The sequence below is a fragment of the Peromyscus leucopus genome, chromosome 2 (assembly GCF_004664715.2).
Source record: "Peromyscus leucopus breed LL Stock chromosome 2, UCI_PerLeu_2.1, whole genome shotgun sequence".
NCBI lineage: Eukaryota > Metazoa > Chordata > Mammalia > Rodentia > Cricetidae > Peromyscus > Peromyscus leucopus.
The window spans coordinates 144,450,251-144,470,998 of record NC_051064.1 but is presented as its reverse complement, the minus strand read 5'-3'; the positions used below and the strand labels follow the sequence as shown (position 1 = coordinate 144,470,998).

At 45.6% G+C, this 20,748-nt stretch overlaps 1 protein-coding gene across 2 annotated transcripts in view; it reads left to right on the top strand.

Annotated features, from left to right (window-relative positions):
* Pdpn (podoplanin) overlaps positions 1-20,748 on the top strand; it is a 45,719-nt gene that overhangs the window by 6,685 nt on the left and 18,286 nt on the right. The gene's annotated exons all lie outside the window — the stretch shown is intronic.

The following is a 20,748-nucleotide window of genomic DNA, read 5'->3' as shown; positions in this document are numbered from 1 at the left end:
TTAGTTCATGTCTTGAGTTCCTGCCCTGACTTCCCTCAGTGATGGATGATTACCTCGAGTGTTGCTCTTGTTGTGGTTGTTGATCCCAGCGACAGAAAGCAATGAAGAACAAGTACCAAAATGCCGTCCCTTCGGGACACATATTATCAGGGATTAGAGGGTGTGGTGGTTTGAGAACAGCCCCCATAGCTCATATATTTAAATGCTTGGTTCCCAGTTGGTGGAACTTTTTTGGAAAGGATTAGGAGGTGTGGCCTTGTTGGAGGAAGTGTGTCACAGGGGTGGGTTTTGAGGTTTCAAAAGCCCATGTCAGGCTGTCTCTGTCTGCCTCATGCTTGTGGATCAAGATGTAATCTCTCAGCTACTGCTCCGGCACCATGGCTGCCTGTCTGCTGCCATGCTCCCTGCCGTGATGGTTGGACTGTAAGCCTCGGAGGCCATGAGACCCTAAATGAACCTGCTTTGTTTTATAACTTGCCTTGGCTATGGTGTTCTGTCACAGTGATAGAAAAGTAACCAAGACAGAGGGGGAGATGATGGAGAGAGGCTGGATGGTTAATAGGTACAGGAGCGTAATTGATAGGCACGAGTTCCAGTGTCCTATAGTTCAGTGGGATAGCCAGGGTTGACAACAAACAACTGTGTGTGTGGATGCAGCCAGTGGAGAGGATTTTGAGTGTTCCTGACAAGTGATACGTATCTGAGGTGACGGAAGTCAGCAGTCCTGCTCTGTCAGATCTTTACGTACTATAGAAAAGTATTGAAATATTGTACTGTACCCCCTAAATATATTTAAGTGTACCAACTATTATTATTATTATTTGGTTTCCAGGCCTTTCTTTCTTGGTTTTGTTATTGGTTTTAAAGTGTTGCTGTTCCCAAATTTTATTCTTTTTTTTTTTTTTTTTTTTTTTTTTTTTTTTTTTTTTTTGTTTTTCGAGACAGGGTTTCTCTGCGTAGCTTTGCGCCTTTCCTGGAACTCACTTGGTAGCCCAGGCTGGCCTCGAACTCACAGAGATCCACCTGCCTCTGCCTCCCAAGTGCTGGGATTAAAGGCGTGCACCACCATCGCCCGGCCCCCAAATTTTATTCTTTAAAAAAGAATTTCATGCATGAGATCTGTATTCCCATTATTTCTACCCTCCTTGTGTGTGTGTGTGTGTGTGTGTGTGTGTGTGTGTGTGTGTGTGTGTGTACAAGCATACACCAAAAAGAGACACCAGCAGATTCTTCCCAATATTTATTATTTCAGATTTGGGTAGCACTAGTTATCCTGGAACTCGATCTATAAACCAGGCTGGCCTTGAACTCGGAGATTTAGCCTGTTTCTGCCTCCCAGTGCTGGGATTAAGGTGTGTGCCACCGCTGCCTGGCTTTTTTTATTTCAGATTTATTGAGGTCTTTTTTCTTTTTTTTAAAGATTTATTTATTTTTATGTATTCAGTGTTCTGCCTGCATGTATGCCTGCACGCCAGAAGAGGACACCAGATCTCATTACAGATGGTTGTGAGCCACCGTGTGATTGCTGGGAATTGAACTCAGGACCTCTGGAAAAACAGCCAGCGCTCTTAACCTCTGAGCCATCTCTCCAACCCCGAGGTCTTATTTGTGTGGGTAAAATGGGGGCTGGAGAAACAGCTCAAGCACTGAGAGTGCTTGCAGTGAAAAGATGAGGACCTAAGTTCAAATCCCCAGAACAGCATGAAAAGCCGTGTGGCCACATGTTCACACGCACAATGCACCTCTAACTCCAGTGCTGTGGAAGGTGAGACAGGAAGCTCGCTGGGGCTTGCTAGTCTTGCTCCAGGTGCAGTGAGAGACACTGACTGAAGGGAATGAGGCAAAAGTGATGGAACAGGACATCTGACAGCCTCCTCTGACCTATTTGTGCACCCATGGGTGCATATGTCACACCTGTCACACATACACACACATTAAAATTGGTGAATGCTAAGAAAAAAAAAAAGTGTCGCTGTGAATTTCACTTCAATGAAAGAAGTGATGCATGCATTCATTTTTTGTTTGCTTTTGTTTTCCAAGGCAGGGTTTCTCTGTGTAAGCTATTTCTTCTTGTCCTGGAACTCGCTCTGGAGACCTGGCTGACCTTGAACTCACAGAGATCCACCTGCCTCTGCCTCCTGAGTGCTGGGGTTAAAGGTGTGTGCCACCACCACTTGGCTGCATTCATTTTTTTTTTTTTTTAAGATTTATTTATTTATTTATTATGTATACAGCATGTATGACTGCAGGCCAGAAGAGGGCACCAGATGTCATTACAGATGGTTGTGAGCCACCATGTGGTTGCTGGGAATTGAACTCAGGACCTCTGGAAGATCAGTCAGTGCTCTTGACCTCTGAGTCATCTCTCCAGCCCCATTTTTTTTTTAATGGCATGTTTTAATTGTTAATCATAAAGCACACTTTAACAATTTTAGATACTGGACAGGTGTGGTGGTGTATGCTTTTAATTCCAGCACTCAAAAGGCAGAGGCAGGGAGGGAGATCTCTGTGAGTTCAAAGCCAGCCTGGTTTGGTCTATATAGTGAGTTTCAAACCAGCCAGGGTTTGAACATAGTGAGACCCCATCTCAAAAAAAAAATTTTTTTTAAAGATACTGGACCGTTATTGGATAGATAAAGATATTTCTTCATTCTGTGAATTGGCTTATTTGTTCTTATTTTTTGATAGTGTACATTAAAGCACAAATCTTTAAGAACGTGAAGTCTGGCTTGTCTCCTCTCCTTTTCTGCTCTTGCTGTTGGTATCAGAGTTGGAAGCTGCTGCCTAACCTGAGGCTGCAAAGGTTGACTCTTCTGTTGTAGGTTTAATTCTGGCAGTCGGATGTGGATGCCCTTGCACTGAACTTCCGTGTGAGCCATGAGGTGGTGACACAGCTCCATTCTTTACCGCGTGACTATTCTGTTGTCCCAGCACCTTCTAGGATGAAAAGACAACTCTTCCCCATCAAGTATCTTGGTGCTTTTACCCCAAACCAGCTGCCCATAAGTGTTTGTGTCTGGACTCGCCATTCTAGTCTGTTGGTCTACATGCTTACCCTTATGCAAAATCTGCAGGCATTTGTAAAAACGTTTCCCCATTGCTGGAAATTAAACACGAGGCCTTCACAGGCTACGCAAGTGCTCTGCTGCTGAGCTCCGCCCCAAGCCCATTTATATTTTATTATTTTTCTGAGATAGGGCTCTCTCGGTGCTGCGTATCCTGGCCTTGAAGTCCCATGCTTGCTGAGATGCTCCTGCTGGGTCTACAGGGACACCATGTTAGTTATAATCAGCCTTGGTTTCTGCAGATTTGCTTCACGTTTTGAAGTACATGCGTTCTTCCACTTTGTCCTCAATCGGGATTGCTTTGTCCCGTCTCATCTCTGTATTTTACTTATTTATTTTTAATATATATTTTGTTTATTTTACAACCCAACCACTGTTTTTCCTCCTTCCTTTCCTCCCAGTCCCTCTCCATCTCCTCTCTGCCCCTCCCCCACCCACTCCTCTGTTTCTATTCAGAGAAGGGCAGGCCTCCCACGGATAGCACATGGCTGCGCATCAAGTTGAGGGCTGGATGAGGCAACCCAATATGATGATAAGGGTTCCAAAAGCTGAAAAAAGGCAGAGTCAGCCTCTGCTCCCACTGTTAGGAGTCCCACAAGAAGACCGAGCTACACAACTGTAACATATAATGCAGAGGGTCTAGGTCAGGCTCATGCAGGCTCCCTGGTTGTCAGTTCAGTCTCTGTGAGCCCCTACGAGCCCAGGTTTCATCACATTATTTTAAGTGTCTGGGGCTCTTGCCTCTTAGAGAAGAACAGAATCCTTAAAAGAACACTGGAGCTGGGGTGTAGCTCAGTGGTAGGCCACTTGCCTGGCCGGCATGGGAGGCCCCGTGGAAAAGCATCTGGTCAGACGACAGTCACCATCTGTCAGGCTGAAAAGCACAGAAGGGATGTCATCCAAACCTTTCGGTAGGAAAGGCAATGAGGAAAGTGTGGGGCTGGAGAGATGGCTCAGCGGTTAAGTGCACTTCCTGCTTTTACAGAGGCCCTGATTCACTTCTCAGAAACCACACGGAGGCTCACAACCACCTATGCTTCCAGTTTTTGGGGATCTGATGTCCTCTTCTGACCTCCGAGGGCACCAGGCATGTGTTTAGTATATGTACACACATGTAGGCAACCACTCATGTACACAAAATGAAAAGACATCTATTTTAAAAGGATGCAGTGGTTAGGTTTTCATCACTATGACCAGATCTCTGACTGAAAGCAACTTAGGGGAGGAAGAATTTGTTTTGGCTCATAGTTGAGGGAGTGGGGTCCATCATGGGCGCGGAGATGTGGGGACAGGAGTGTGAGGTAGCCGGCCACATTGACAGTCAGGGAGCAAAGGGAGAGAGATGAATGCTGGCCCTCAGCCTGCTTCCTCCTTTGCGCTCCGTGCTCAGTCTGGACCCCCAGGCCACAGGGTGCAGCCGCTCTCATTCAGACTGCATGTTCCCTTCTGGGTCACACCTCTCTGTAAACGCCTTCGGAGACACAGCCACAGACGTGTCTCCTCGTGAACTCCACATCCAGTCAGGTTGACACCGAAGCCATCACAGTCTCTGTGAAAGGCAGGTAGGGTAGGTGAGCGGCGAGGGACAAGTTGGTGAGAGCAGCAGGTGTTTGCTCTTCAGTGTTAGACTATGAGGTGCTGGAAGGTAGCCATCAAGATACATCTCCTGGGCATGTGGAGGGCCAGCGTTCTGAGAGGGTCTGAGCAGTGAACCTGGAGATGAGGCTGGACACATGACCTTCCCACGTGCCAGGACAAAGGGAGAAAGATGGCCAGGGATGGTCAGAAGACGCTCTGCTAGCCAAAGCAGCTATAAAAACTTTCATCCACCAGGGGCGGAGATGAAGTCCAGTCACAGAGGGTTGCCCCGGGTGTGGTTCCCCAGTGCTATGTAAACAAAAACAAGATTATCTTAATGCAAAATAAAAACCTCCCAAGATGCAGCAGCTTCCAAACTAGACTGAGGATCAAGGCCAAGGGCAGCCTCGTTCTGCACATTCTTAAAGGCTTCCCTGCCTGCACTCACAGCTGGGGTGTCTGCACCGCAGGTCCGATCTGAAGAGGCTCCTCTTCCACGCTTTCGAAATCGCAGCCACTCAGCTGAGGGCCCTGAGTAATCAGAGCTCAGAGTCTTGCTCAGTTCCCGGCAGATGGTAAGGGCTCCCACCCCACTGTGATGTGCTACTCTGGGCAGCACCCTTAAAACATCCTATGAGGTCACCACTCAGCAATCTTCTCTAGAAGGTAGCCTTTCGTGCATGCATGCAGCTCCTGCTGGGCTCCAGAAAAATTCTTAGGAGGTATGATTCCTGCCCACAAAACTGAGAATTCATTTCCCCTTTTACAGGAAAACCGTCTGCTCTTAGTCAAGAGCAAAATGATCTCCCCGAGTTGAGTAATCAAGTTGAAAGCTGGATTCAGCTGTCTATTTCACTGCTGGAGCAGTTTAGGGGTGAGCACCACAATGAGTCACTTCCTGGAGCCCCAGAAAAGTGTAACTATAACTCACCTAGTCATTCTGTGTCCCCAGGCTGTGAGAGTGACTGGGCAGCAAACTCAGCAGAATGGTGGGTTGCTTTAAAGAAGGTTCTAAAACTGTGTAGGGAGGAAATAGTAAATGGCCCAGTGTGGCCAAGTATTGGACTGCCATGGAGACACTGCCTCCTGTCCTCCCTGTGGAGTGAGGGACTTTCTCCTGGGCATTGGGTGTTGTGAAGTTTTGAGTGGACACCAATGGGCCCTGGCAGCCCAGCCTCAAGCTCCCTGGAAGTCGTCCATGGTCAGCTGTGGATCCCAGCTTTTTCTTTAAAGAACAGAGGCTCAGGGTTGGGGAGACGGCTGAGTTGGTAAAATGCTTGCCTGGCAGGCATGAGAGCCTAAGTTCAGTTCCCAGCACCCACATAAAAAGCCAGGTATGGTGGCAAGTGCTTGTAAGGTTAGTGCTGGAGAGGCAGAGACAGGAGGATTCCCTGGAGCTCACTGGCCAGCCAGCTGGGCCTACCCAGCAAGCCCCGGGTCCTGTGAGACACCATTTCAGAAAACAAGATGGGTAGTTTCTAGGAAGTACACCTGAGGTTGACTTCTGTGTGGGAGGCCAGCTCCCACCTTTTGAAGGGTTCTTATGAGAGAGGGATAAACAAATATTAGATAGAAAGAGAGACCTAGTTGATGAGAAGAAAGACAGAAACACAGGATAGCTTCAGGAGAGCCTGGATCAATACCCAATGGCCTCTTCCATTTATTCAAAAGGGCTTTTTATAACAATGTCAAAGGGCAGGGCAAAGACCACCCCCCCCCTTGCAAGGTCAAAGCACATTGCACAGCCAAGTGAGGACCCTTCCAAACACCTGGTAACCACACCAGTGACCAAATCATCCATTATGCAGCCTACTGGGTAAAGCAAGCTCAGATTCTCTGACCCTCCCTGAGTAATTTGGGCCTCTATACCTCTGGCCTCCACGTGTGTGTACACACCTGCTCGTACACCTGCCCACATGTGCTCACACATGTGTCTACACATCTGAGGATAGACACACACACACACAGACACACACACACACACAGACACACACACACACACAGCACACACACACACACACACACACACACACTAGAGCTTGCAAGGGTGAGTGAGGCAAGAATGACCCAGAGACATAGTCGTTGAGGGTGGGATTTGCACTCTGATGGCTCTTGACATCTAATTTGCCACAAGCACTTGTTCACCGAGTTGATGGTTCTCTGACTCTACCTCACCATCCTCCTGAGAAGCAGGGAGGATGCTTGTTGCAAGGGTTTTGTAGAGACCGTGGGAAAGAACAGGGCACTAGGTTTTTTTCATTCTATAATTTCAGTCAGAAGGCGCCATCGTCAGAATCTCACCTCCTCCACAGTCCTGTCCCCTTCCTTCCTTCCTTCCTTCCTTCCTTCTTCCTTCCTTCTCTTCCTTCCTTCCTTCCTTCCTTCCTTCCTTCCTTTCTTTCTTTCTTTCTTGGTTTTTCAAGACAGGGTTTCTCTGTGTAGCTTTGCACCTTTCCTGAAACTCACTCTGTAGCCCAGGCTGGCCTCGAACTCACAGAGATCCGCCTGGCTCTGCCCCACACCCAGTGCTGGGATTAAAGGCGTGCACCACCACCACCTGGCTCTTGTCCCCTTTCTGAGGGGAGAGGAGTGGGTCTGCTTGGGTGACCTGGAGCTAGGCCCCGCCCCTTTCACCTGCCCAGTGACTCACTGACTCCTTCCTCTCAAAATGAAAATGGGAGTCCTTAACAGTCATTAACCTGTTGTCTTTTCTATTTTCTTTACTTTTTCATCCTCCTCTCCTCTTCATTACAACCTCCCTGTAGCCCAGACATACCTTGTATTCCCAGACTTTCTTGGTTTTCTTTTCCTTTCTCCCTCCCTGTCTTTCCTTATTCCTTTCTTTGACTCTGGGGATTGGTCCCAGGACCCCTGTACGCTAGCCATGCACTCTACCACTGAGCCACACCCCAGCACTGTCCATATTGCTCTTGTCCAGCTACAGAGATGTCCAAAAGCTGCTTCCAATCTTTAGGAGGTGACCCACAGGGGCCAGCCATCCCGGACAAAGCACAGGAAACCTTTGGAGCACCATGCACAACCTCCATCTACTGTGAGGTCAAGGGAACAGACGCCTAACGTTAGTGTGTAGGATTTCCTCAGAAGAGCCAGGAGCCCATCTTAGTTCACCTCAGTTCTGACATCCTTCTCCTAAGTGGGATGGAAGAGGTGAGGTACACAGCCTACCAGCCAGCAGCATTGTGCAGTTGTGTCCCATCTTATCAACCAGGCTTGGTCTTCAGGCTTGACAAAAACCTGTGACAGTGAGTGACAGGCAGGGCAGCATAGTCAACCCTCTGTCTTCGCCCCTCTTGCCCTACAGTAGGGAAGGTGCTCACCAACTCTGCAGTGAAGGCCGCTGCACACTGGGAGGGGAACAAATCCAAGGAGTGGTTCAGAAGAAACCAATTCCTTGACTGGACATAAACTTAGCCATCGGTCACTCAGCAAACACCTGCCAAGACCCTACTGTGGCTCCAGACGCTGGCAGTGTGGGCAATGTGTTGGGTGACACTATGTTCTCCCAGAGGGAAGTAAGTGAAAGCATTTCTGTAGGTTCCCGGGGCGACAGGGCCAAGCAACATAGAGAGTTGTCTAGCATAATGAAGTTGTTTAGCCCAGGTATGCTGATACCCATGCCTCTAATCCCAGTCTCAGACGTCTGTGGCAGGAGAATCATGAATTCAAGACTACCAGCCTGTGCTACACAGTGAGACCTTGTCTCAAAAAAGGCAAAGAGAGGACCTGGAGAGGTAGCTCATTTGGTAGAGTGTTTGGTGTGCAAAGATGAGAACTGAGTTCAAGCCCCAGAATTTGTGTGAAAATTAAAAACAGCCAAGCATGGTGATGTATGTTTATAATCCCGGAGTCCAGGAGAAAGAAACAGGCAGATCTCTAGGGCTTCCTGGCTTAGCCAGCTTAGTGGAATTGGCAAGTTTCCATCCAATGAGAGACACTGTCTCAAAAAATAAGGTTGACAGTATCCTGAAGAATGACCCTGAGGTTGATCTCTGATACAACACACACACACACACAACACACACACACACACACACACACACACACACACACACACACACAAGACACAGGTACAGACACTCAAAGGAGAGAGGAAGAAGTTTTTCAGTGCCAATCTCTTGATCAGGTGAACAGTTTGCCAAGATGTGTAGAAAGAGTGAAGAGACACTTTAAAAAAAAAATCCTTGGCCACACCAGGACTGATGCTGGCTACACCCAGCAACTACTCGGTGTTGTATTGAGGAACATGGCTTCTGGGAATGGCTTTCATATCAGAGGAGCTCTCTACACATCTGCTGTTGCGTCCATATTCCTAAGAATTACTTCAACAGAAGGCCAGGAACAGGGCTGGCCCACGGGGCACCAAGAAGAGCATCAAAACCATGGGAAGCAGAGGGGCGTTCCAGCTCTCCTCTTTGCTGCCGAAACCCACTTCCGGGTAGCTTCCGGGAAGAGGCAGGAGCTTCTGGGGACCCAGTGAGAGGTCAGCAGGGTTGATACCATCTACAGTGTGAGGTATGTTTATTTTGAGACTTGGGGTGTGCTTTTGAGACATGATAGGGAAATATGCAAAGCCTTTATGATGGGGGTAAAAAAACAGAAGAGAGAGTTTGTTTTTCAAAATGGATTCTGTGTGTGAGATGTATGTAAGTGTTCATGTGGACGTGTGTACTGTACACACATGTGGAGGCCAAACATGCGTGCCAGTTGTCTTTCTGGATCATCTCCACTTTTTAAGTTTTTTTTTTTTTTAATTTATTTTCATTTTATGTGCATTGGTGTTTTTGCCATGGGTGTCGGGTCCCCTGGAACTGGAATCACAGACAGCCTTGAGCTGCCACGTGGGTGCTCGGAGTTGAACCCAGGTCCTCTGGAAGAGTAGTCAGTGCTCCCAACCACTGGGCCATCCCTCTAGTCCCATTCTCCACTTTTTAAAAATTATGTTGCCTGTGAGTGAAGGTCCCAGAGTCAGAGCCCCTGGAGGTGGAGTTTTGGGCAGTGTGAGTTGCCTAACCTGGATGCTGAGAATCACACCCTGGTCCTCTGCAAGAGCAGTGTGCTCTCTTAACCACTGAGCCTTCTCTTCAGCCCTACCACCTCAGTTTTTGAGATAGGGTCTCTCGTTGAAGCTCACTGATTGGCTAGACCAGTGCTGGGATCATAGGCACACAGCCACACTGGCTTTTCACATGGGTCCTGTGCGGCAAACACTTACTGACTGAGACATCTCTCCAGGCCAGGATTTTATTTTTTATCATATTTATTTATTTATGTATTCATTCATTCATTCATTTCCCTGGACTTAATTTTTTATCTTATTTATTTATTCATTCATTCATTCATTTATTCATTACCCCCACCACACACACACACACACACACACACACACACACACACACACACACACAGAGCTGTGTAGCTCTAGCTATCCTGAACTCACTTTGTAAACCAGGCTTGCCTCAAACTCAGAGATCTGAGATGTCTGCCTCTGCCTCCCAGGTGCTGGGGATTAAAGGCATACGCCACCACCGCCCAGTTTAGACTTAACTTTACTTATTTCCTGGGGGAGGGGCACCTGCATGCCGCAGTGTGTATGTGGAGGTCATAGGACAACTTTTGGGAGCCAGTTCTCGCCTTCACTAATGTGGGTCCTAGGGATAAACTCAAGTCATAGTTTTGGCTACCGAGTTCCTTTATCCACTGAGCCATTTCCCTAGCCCAGGGGACTTGTTTTTCCTAATTAAAAATTTCAGGTTAGCATAGGAAGAGATGGCGTCACCATGGTGTCAGCAAACATAGATGACAATTTGCTTTGTTCTCCTCTTCACTGACCCCCCACCCCCCCTTCCCGCTCCAGCTGGTTCCCTTTCGTCCCGGTTAGTTCCTCTTCTGCTTTCCTATTGCATCTGTTTCTTTGCTGTCTTTATTTTCCACCTCCCCTAAGATCTCCTCTTCCCCTTATGATTCTTCTTTTAGTTTTGTGACCTACATACACACATAAACATACACACACATACACAAACAACACAACACACACACAAACATGCACACTCACAAACACACACACATAAACACAGACATGTAAACACACACACATATAAACACACACACAACAAACACACACATAGAATTTTATGTTTAGGTTTAGCCTATGAGAGCAACATGCTGTGTCTTTCTGAGGCTGATTTATTTCCCTAAACATAATGATTTCCGGTTGAAAATAAACTTTTATTTTGATTGTTTTGGGGTTCTTCAGGGGAAGTTGTTTTGATTTGATTTGTTTTGTTTATGACAGGCTCTTCATGTGTAGCCCAGACCAGACTCAAATTCAGGATTCTCCTGCTTTTGCCTCCTGAATGTTGGGATCACAGGCAGGTGCCACCAAGGCCACTGATAAATGGCTTCTGAAGATACTACTTGGAGATTCAAATTGCTCCAGATGAATAGAACTTTTGAATTGTTTGAATAAGGATTTTTTTAATAATTTATTTCTTTTTATTTTATGTGCATTGGTGTTTTGCCTGCATATATGTCTGTATGAGGGTGTCAGATCTTGGAGTTATAGACACGTGTGAGCTGCCATCTGGGTGCTGGGAGTTGAACCTATGTCCTTTGGAAGAGCAGCCAGTGCTCTTGACCACTGAGCCATCTCTCCAGCCCTGAATAAGGATTATTTTAATAAGCTTGTATTTAATAGACTTCATTTTATCTATTTGTTTGTTTAGAAACAGAATCTTCCCTGGGTAGTTCGCGCTGTGCCCTACCCCATCAGGTCTATTTTACAAATATTTTTTTCAGATTTTTTAAAAAATCTTTTCAAAATCATCTTTCTATCCTGAATGTAACTGGGAGCATATAGTTTTCTTGTTGTTGTTGAGGCCACCGTGTCTCCTAAAATGCAAAACCTGAACTTGCCAGGATTTTTTTTTAAGCTGTCTACTTATTTCGATAATTGCAAGAATCATTTCAAAGCCATTAATCACCAGTATTCAAAGGCATGTCTGGGCATTGAGGTGTGGTGCAGCCTTGAACGTGAAAGAGACCCCAGCGCTGTTGGCCAGCAACCACGGATTATCTTTGAAGATCCTGGGAGTGACCTGGCTCCTGACTCTTTGTTTCTAAAGTATCATCTTTACCATTTCAAGACACAATGTTTTGGAAACTGCCCCTCTAGTGGTCAGATTCTAAAGTTACAGGGTGATCAGCAGGAGTGGAGGAGACAAGTGAAATGGCTTCAGGGGTGAAGAAGACACAGCCACTGGTGGTGACATACCCCATTAATCCCAGCACTGGGGCTGGGGGCAGGTGGATCTCTGAGTTTGAGACTAGCCTGGTCTACAGAGTAAGTTCCAGGACAACCAGGGCTATACAGAGAAACCCTGTCTCAAGCAGGGTGTGTGTGTGTGTGTGTGTGTGTGTGTGTGTGTGTGTGTGTGTGTGTGTGTGTGTGTGTGTGTGAAGGTGCCTGCTGCTAATAGATCTAACAACCTGAGTTCGATCTCCAAGATCCACACTGTGGAAGGAGAGAACTGACTTCCACATGCATGTGGTGGTACACATATGTGCCCCCCAACAAACATATAAATAAATAATCGTAATAAAAATAGTTTCTTTTACTAAAGATACCAAAAAAGAAGAGTAGGGAACCCCTTATCCTGTGGGGTTGGGAACAGAATTGGAGCTGTTGACCTAACTTCACTTAACTTTCTGAGTCACGTTTCTGCATCAAATCAAAGGAAGCTCTCATAAGTAACACAGTATGGCTCCCTAGGGCAGCTAGCTTTGTGTGGCTACTCCTGGGAGATGTTAGCAGCAGAGCCGAGGCAGCTGAGCTCTCTCAACTACAGTTCCTGGCCAGTGAGTTTGTTTCTGTACATCACAGGGTGATGACAGCCACTGGCTCCCACCATGGCCTGCCCAGTTCTTTCCTGGTTCATTTTTTTCTTCAGAGCAATACACCAGTATTTCTGTTGCAGGACACATGGAGTACAAGATGCTGATCTTGGATGCTTTCGACCTGGGCTTCTTACCTTCATTGTTAAGGGCTTTCAGACTGCATGTTGGTCTGCATTATCTTCTTTAGAGAGATTGAAAAGCTTTGGGGTACCAACCACCCAGACACAGTAGTATCAGTCAGTCCAGGAATATTCTTCTCTCTTTTTTTTTTTTGTTTGTTAGTTTTAAACAATAACCAAGTAGACAACACTCATATTGGCATTTTCCATGCATCCTCTAACAGACTCACACTTCCTCTCTCCAGTTCTCCTTGGTCTGTAACAAGAATGCCCCTTATTCAATAGCAGATGCACTCTGATGTGGTTCAAGACACCTTACTTTGTGGGAAAACCTGGCTTGTTTTTTGTAAATGGAGGCAGAACTTTTCTGTCCCATCTGCCTGTTTCCAAATACCCAACACCTGCTTCCCAAATTACCACACAGAGGCTTATATTAATTATAAATGCTTGGCCAATTGCTCAGGCTTATTACTAACTAGCTCTTACATTTAATTAACCCATTTCTACTTATCTATCCATGTATTGCCATGTGGCCATGGCTTTACCAGTCCTCTGGCATCTTGTTTCTTGGGTGGCTCACTGGCATCTCCCCCAACTCTGTCCTTCATCCCAGTCCTCAGTTTGATTATCCCACCTAACTTCCTGCCTTACTACTGGCCAATCAGCATTTTATTAGCAAATGAGAGTAATACATAGTCATAGTGTACAGAAGGATCATCCCACAGCAGTCATTTCAACAGATTCCAACCACATAACCCTTCCACTCTTCACCCAAAGCGTCAGCAGCTACTTCTGTGGTCATGCACTTATTTGTCATAGAAAGTACAAAGTTTATATTCATCATCCACTTCAGTGAGTCTCTGACAGCCATGTAACTGGGATGGAGAGGTTCAGCTTCATCTTGACACAGCTGTCAGCCCAGGAGGCATCATGGAAAAGAGCCCTTACACAGCTTTTTTTCTTGCTTGCTTTGAGACAGGATTTCACATTGTAGCTCAGGGTGATCCTGAACTCACAAGTTTCCTGCCTCAGTCTCCTAAGCACTTGTGAAATTACAGGCATCAGCCACCACACCCAGCAGGAAAAAAAGGTTATTTTTCATTTTGTTGCATGCATGCATGCAAGCATTGTTGATTTATTACATGTGATACTAGAGTGTGAACCCAGACATACTGGGCAAGCACTCTGTAGATGAGCTACACTCCTAGCCCCATGGACTCCTGTCTTCATGGTGACTGCTGACTTTACTTGAACAGAAAAGCAAAGGACTGTCTTTCCAAGACATGCATACTTTTATATATGACATCTTCCCTCTACTCTGCCTCCTGCAAACACAGAGGAATGTGTGGCACAGTGACACCTGACAGCTATGGTGCCACCTTTGAGCTCCATTATAATCTTACTAACAGAGGTTGTTGTGCACTGAATCTTGTCATGTAAGGCATACCTACATATTCCTGTTTTATGGACCACATCAAGTAAACACAGACAATCAAACTGTTAAGTATGCAAACAGAGACTTAGGGAAATAGACATGAATATTTACATAGTCCAAGCAAGGCTTTGTGAGGATGGTGTCAGAGAGAGAAAATAAGGTGTCTGATTACTGGCTGTGCTTGGGCTTGCCTTTTTCAAAAGAGATGCAAATGCCAACTAGTAGAAAAATTGGCTATAGCATCTAATATAAAGAGTGTATCCTCTCTCTCTCTCTCTCTCTCTCTCTCTCTGTGTGTGTGTGTGTTGTGTGTGTGTGTGTGTGTGTGTATACCTGAAAACTTGTACATATATAAGGCTGATGTGTGGAGTCTTCCTCAGGTACTCTCCATCTATTTTTGAGACAGGGTCTCTCACAGACCCTGGAGCATTCCAGTTCTGCTACACTGGCTGGCCTGTAAGCTCCAGGGATCCTCCTGTCTCTTCCTTCCACCAGCATTGGGGTTACAAATGTGTATCACCATACTCAGTTTTTTTAAAAAAGATGTATTTATTTTATGTGTCTGTGTGTCTGTGATATGTATGTGCAATAACCATGGAGGCCAGAAGGGGGCATCAGATCCCTCTAGAACTGGAATTATAGGCAGTTGTGAGCTGTCATGTAGGTGCTGAGAACTGAACAAGTGCTTTTAACCACTGAGCCACCTGCCCAACCTCCATTTTCAGCTTTTATATAGGTGCTGGGAATCAGTGCTCAAATCTCCCCATGCTTCCACAATAAGTATTTTCCAACTGAGCTGATTCCCCAGACCCACAAAGAATATATTCATAATGCAAAAAGTATGCTAGAAAACTCAAGAGATGGAATATCATAAGAGGAAAATGTCATTGTTGGTCAGCAGCCAGATGGGACTACTCGTTATCATAAATTAAAGAAATACAAATGAAATCAAAAGACTGAACACACATTCAAAAGATTTTTATTAAAGATTTGTGACTGCAACATTGTATCAACTACAATATCCAGTTTAACATGCTATCAAATTCTACAACTTTAAAAACAAACAAATATCAGAGCTAGGTATTGTGATAACCTGTAATCGAGCACTTAGAAGGATGAGGCAAGAGGATTTTAGGAGTTTAGAGCCAACCTGAGCTACATAGTGAGATCCCATCTCCAAGCAAACAAAAATATGAAAGAAGTGCTATACACAAATATTTCCTTATTTGAATAATTTTTAAGATTTATTTTTTATTATTTTTATTAATGTGTATGTGTATGAATGAATGTCATGTATATGCAGATGCTCTCAGGCCAGGAGAGGACATGGGATCCCCAGGAATTTGAAGTTACAGGTGGTTGTAAGCTGCCCAATATGGGTAATGGGAACTGAACCTGGGTCCTCTGCATGAGCAGCAAACACTGTTAACTGCTGAGCTATCTCTCCAGCCCCTTAAATAATTTATTGAAAATCTGTAGCTGGAAGGTTTCTCCAGTTCCTCCCAGCCCTGTGGTCCCGCCTGCCCTGCCGTCCCATAGCCACTTATAAAATAATTATTCAGAGGCTTAATATTAATTACCAATTGTATGGCCTATGGCAGGCCTTTTGCTAGCTCGCTCTTATAACTTAGCCCATTTTTATTAATCTATAATTTGTCACATGGCCTTGGCATTACCGGTCTTCTGGCATCTTGCTGCTTCTTCAGCAGCAGTTGGCATCTCCCTGTCCTCTTCTTCTCTTCATGTATCTGCTTGGATTTCCTGCCTGCCTCTAAGCTGCCTTGCCATAGGCCAATGCAGTTTTATTTATTAATCAATCAGAGCAACACATATTTACAACATACAGAAAGACATCCCACAGCAAATCTTTGTATATTTATTTTTTGCTTGTTGGGGGTGGGGCATATATACCATGGCATGCATTATATACCATGGCATGCATATGGAAGCCAGAGGACAACTTGAAAGAGTGGGTTCTCTCCTTCCACTATGTGGGTTCCAGGGTTGGAACTCAACTTGTCAGGCTTGGCAGCAAGCACCTTTACCAACTGACTCATCTTGACAGCCCATAAATTTGAAAGTTGACTTAGTTATATTAGAATTATACACAAAGACAAAATCATTCATAGGGTCTGGTGATGTTGCTCAGTGGTTAAGAGTGCATGCTGCTCTTTCAGAGGACCTGGGTTTGGCTCCCCAGAACCCATGTAGCAGCTTACAGCAGTCTGCAAACTGTGTGCAATATTCTGGTGCACAGTTAAGTTCTTGGCTTCCAAACTTTTTAAGAACCTTAATGTAAAATACATTAGTTCAGCTATCTCCTCCTAAAGAGTTCAGATTTTGGCTTAGCTTTTTAAAAATAATTTTTTGAGACTTGTTTATTTAATATGTGTGGCTGTTTGTAATTAAGTACATGCAGTGGCCATAGAGGCCAGAAAAGGGCATCAAATCCCCTGCAACCAAGGTTACAGACAGTTGTGAACTACCATGTGGGTGCTAGGATTGAACTGGAGTCCTCTGGAAGAGCAGCCGGGGATCTTAAACCATCTCTCCAGCTCCCTGACCTAGCTTTTTAAAGAATGGCAATAAAAATGCCAAGGGATGGATTTCTCTCATGTGGAGAAGTTCTGTTGATTCTCACTCCCATGCTAGCTGCAGCTGAGTATGTCAGGAAAGCGTACTCAGGTGACCGGGAAGGGATACAGATGTTTCTAGAACTTCCTGGGAAGCCAGGCTGTGAGCATTGGTTGTGATTGTAGAGTTTTCACTCTCCACTTACATAAGCATTTGTATGCGAGCCTGGATGTGCAATCCTGAATGTGTATGCGCTGGTGTGTGTATCCTAGGAGGGAGGACATGTGAGTGCAAAAACATCAATCCATGGCTTGAAGGTCACAAGAAAAGAGAAAAGGAGATGTCAACTGCTGGCTGGAAACTCGGCAGCTGGCCTAGGAGACACTCTCCACCAGAGAAAGCCTTCTGCCAAAATAATTGAGAATCTTGTAAAGATAACTTTCCCATGGAGCCAAAAAGAATGCTGGGCCAGAGAGACAAAAGACACGCATCGTAATCTTGACGGTCATTCATAAAACACGCTTTGTCTATTCAGGGAGACTTCAGTACTTGGCTCTGTGGGCTGAGGGGAAGAAAGAACAAGGAGGAATTTTTATTGAGTTACTCTTTCAGTGAACTGAGCTTTCTATGAAGGGATTGAAGCCAGCTTCATTCAGTATTTTTGTTTTTAAAGCAAGGCTTGTTTTAAGTTAGAGACATCATATGGAAAATGATTTTGCTGAATGATTCCTGGAAACTTTTTAACAATTGATGATTTTTAAAAACTGAATACAATCCAGGGGATAAAGGTTTTTTTTTTTTGTTGTTGTTGTTTTAATGTTTTCTATTAGTATTGTATTAGTATTCTATTAGCTTGTATTAAGTGTACATGATCCTGGGTTTCATTATGACATTTTCATGCATGTGATAGTGTATTCTGGCCATATTCACCTCTTACTGGTCCCTCTCAAGTCCTTCTAGTCTCCATTCTCTTCCAAACTAACAAACTACTCCTTTTCTGATTTCATATCTTCTTTGTGTGTGTGTGTGTGGGGGGGGAGACAGAGAGACAGAGACAGACAGACAGAGAGAGAGAGAGAGAGACCCTGTGAGTTTCACAGGGTTGCCTCCAGAAGCATGGGCGGGGGCTTGCTCATGGGAGTGTGGGCATCTTACCAGTGGCCAATGCATTGAAAAAGATGTCCTATGGGATGCTTAGCTTTTAGGTAAGGATTACTTGTCTGGAAAAAGGGCACGAAACATCTGTGTAGTCCACAGGCATAATCCTTGACCTCAGCCCACAGTAGCAAATGACCACAAGAGGAGGCCTACCATTTGTACGCACTGAGTTTTTAAGGTTTTAAGGCTTTTCCTGAGGGTTTTTTTTAAATTAAATTTATGAGTTTTTCTTTAATTAAACTTATTTATTTATTTTACATCCTGACTGCAGTTTCCCCTCCCTCCTCTCCTCTCCTTTCTTCTTCCCATCTCCCCTCTGCTTCTGTCCAGAAAGGGGCAGGCCTCCCATGGGTGTCAACAAAGCATGGCATATCTAGTTGCACTAAGACTAAGCACCTCCCCTGTATTAAGGTGGGGCAAAGCAAGCCAGTGTGAGAATAGGTTCCCAAAAGCCATTTAAAGCGTTAAGGACAGCCCTGCTCCCACGGTCAGGAATCCCACAGATAGAACCAGCTACACACGTGTCACATATATGGAGAGGGGTTAAGTCAGTCCCGTGCAGGTTCCGTTGCTGGAGGGAGAGCAAAACTGACAGCCACTTTGGAAATCAATATGGTGGTTTCTCAGAAACCTGGGAATCAATCTACCTCAGGACACAGTTTTTTCTGTTTGGTTTTGGGTGTTTGGCTTTTTTGTTTGTTTGTTTTGTTTTGTTTTGAAGGATTCATATGCTAGGTAGCTCATCTGAAGCTGTCCATCAGCAACTGGAATGAGGCCAGCTGCAAGGAGAAGGCTCCGGAACAGAACAGCATTCCTCCAGAGGCCTCCCACCCTGTTGGCAGCAGCAGTGGAGTTATGATCAAATATTTATTAGCCGTGCTTCTGGCTGGGCTGTCTCAACAGAGGGGAAATCAAGTATCGAAGGAAGGATTGCTCATCAGAGCAACATCCTAGACGTGGATGAACATCTGCTCTTTAATTACTCCAGGCACTTTCCAAGCATCTCTCCCTCCTTTTCCTCCAATGCACGCTCTTCTTTCGCAACTGCATTTAGTCATGGCATTTCCAGGGCTGCTCCATCTGGGGAGGAAGCCCACAGCCAGTGAGTCAGAGCTATAACTTGTGAAAAGGATCACGTGAATCAAGAGCAGATGCCCTGGTGTAGTTAGTATAGAGGCAGTTAGAGGTGGTCACTGTCATCTCTCACACCATTTGAGTCCATCTACTTTCCATTGCTGTAACAAAATACCCCAACCATGTAATGTATAGAATAGGCATTTATTCTCCTCATGACTCTGGAGGCTGGGAAGTTCAAGAGCATGGTGCCCGTATCTGCTGGTCTTAGCTTTGCAGAAGGTCTTAACTTTGCAGAAGACGTCAAAGTAAGATTGCAAGTGTCAGTTCAGATCTACCTTCCTCTTACTAACCCATCAGTCACTTCTTGGGGACCCCATCCTGATGACCTCATCCAATCCTCATTACCCCCCAAAAGTCCCAGCTTCAAACACTGTTGACCTATGAATATGGGGGTTTAGTTTCTAGCCCATGGGGTCTGGGAAGATAGATGCAGGCTGTGGCACCCCACCACCAAGGAATTCAACCTGTGGCTGCCTCATCCCGTCCACCAATGCCCAGTCATTCATCCAAGTGTGAGTGCAGACAAGTCAGGGTCAGGACTGGGGAGATGAGTCGGTGGGTAAAGCATGTGTCTTAGTTTGCCTCTCTGCTGCTGTGATCAAACATTGACCAAAATACAATCTGGGGAGGAAAGGCTTTATTTGGCTTACCGATTATAACCATCATCAAGGGATGCTTCAAGGCAGAAGCCCAGAGGCTGGAACTGAAGCAGAGACAGAAGAACTGCTCCATTGCTTACTGGCTTGCTCTCCATGGCTCACTCACTCTTCCTCTTTTCTTCTTCTTCTTCTTCTTCTTTCTTCTTTCTCTTCTCCTCCCCCTCCTCCTCCTCTTCTTCATCTCCCTCTTCCTCCCCTTCTCCTCCTCCTCCTCCTTCTTTTCTTCTTCCTTCTTCCCTCCTCCTCTTCTTCTAAACAGGGTTTCTGGCGGTTTGGCACACACCTTTAATCCCAGCACTTGGGAGGCAGAGGTAGATGAATCTTTGTGAGTTCTAGAACAGCAAGGGCTACACAGAGAAACCCTGTTTCGAAAAACAAACAAACAAAACAAGACAGGGTCTCACTGTGTAGCCCTGGCTGGCCAGGAACTCACTATGTAGGCCTCCGTCTGCTTTCTTATACAACCCAGGACTATCTGCCCAGGGGTGGCATCACCCACAGTGTACCAGACTATCCCACATCAACCTTTAACCCAGAAAATGCCCTACAGACATGCACACAGCCAGTCTGACAGAGGCAGTTCCTAGCTTGAGATTCCCTTTGCCTGCATGACTCTAGTTTGTGCCAGGCTGGCAGAAACTAACTAGCATGTCGTGCCAGCATGACCACCTGCGTTGGAAGCCCCAGAACCCACAGAAAGCCAGATGCAGTAGTGCACGTCTCTAGCTCTCATGCATCTATGAAGAGATGGAAGGCGGAGACAAGAGAATCCACAAGTCACAGATCGGCTGACTTGATGTATACAGTGGCAAACAATGTGTCTCAAACAATGTGGAAGTAGAGAACTGACACCTGAGGTTGTCCTCTGACCTCTGCACACACAGCATGGCATACACCTGCTTACACACTCACACACACACAAGCTAGGGCAGTGGGGTCAATACGTTTAGCTTTTGGTACGAAGCATCCTGTGGGTACTTCAAAATCTTTAAGTGTACTGTTGACTCCATATGTAATTTGGTGGTGCATGAATTTAATTCTGGCACTCAGGAGGCAGAGACAGGTGGATCTCTGTGAGTTCGAGGTCAGCCTAGTCTACAGAGTGAGTT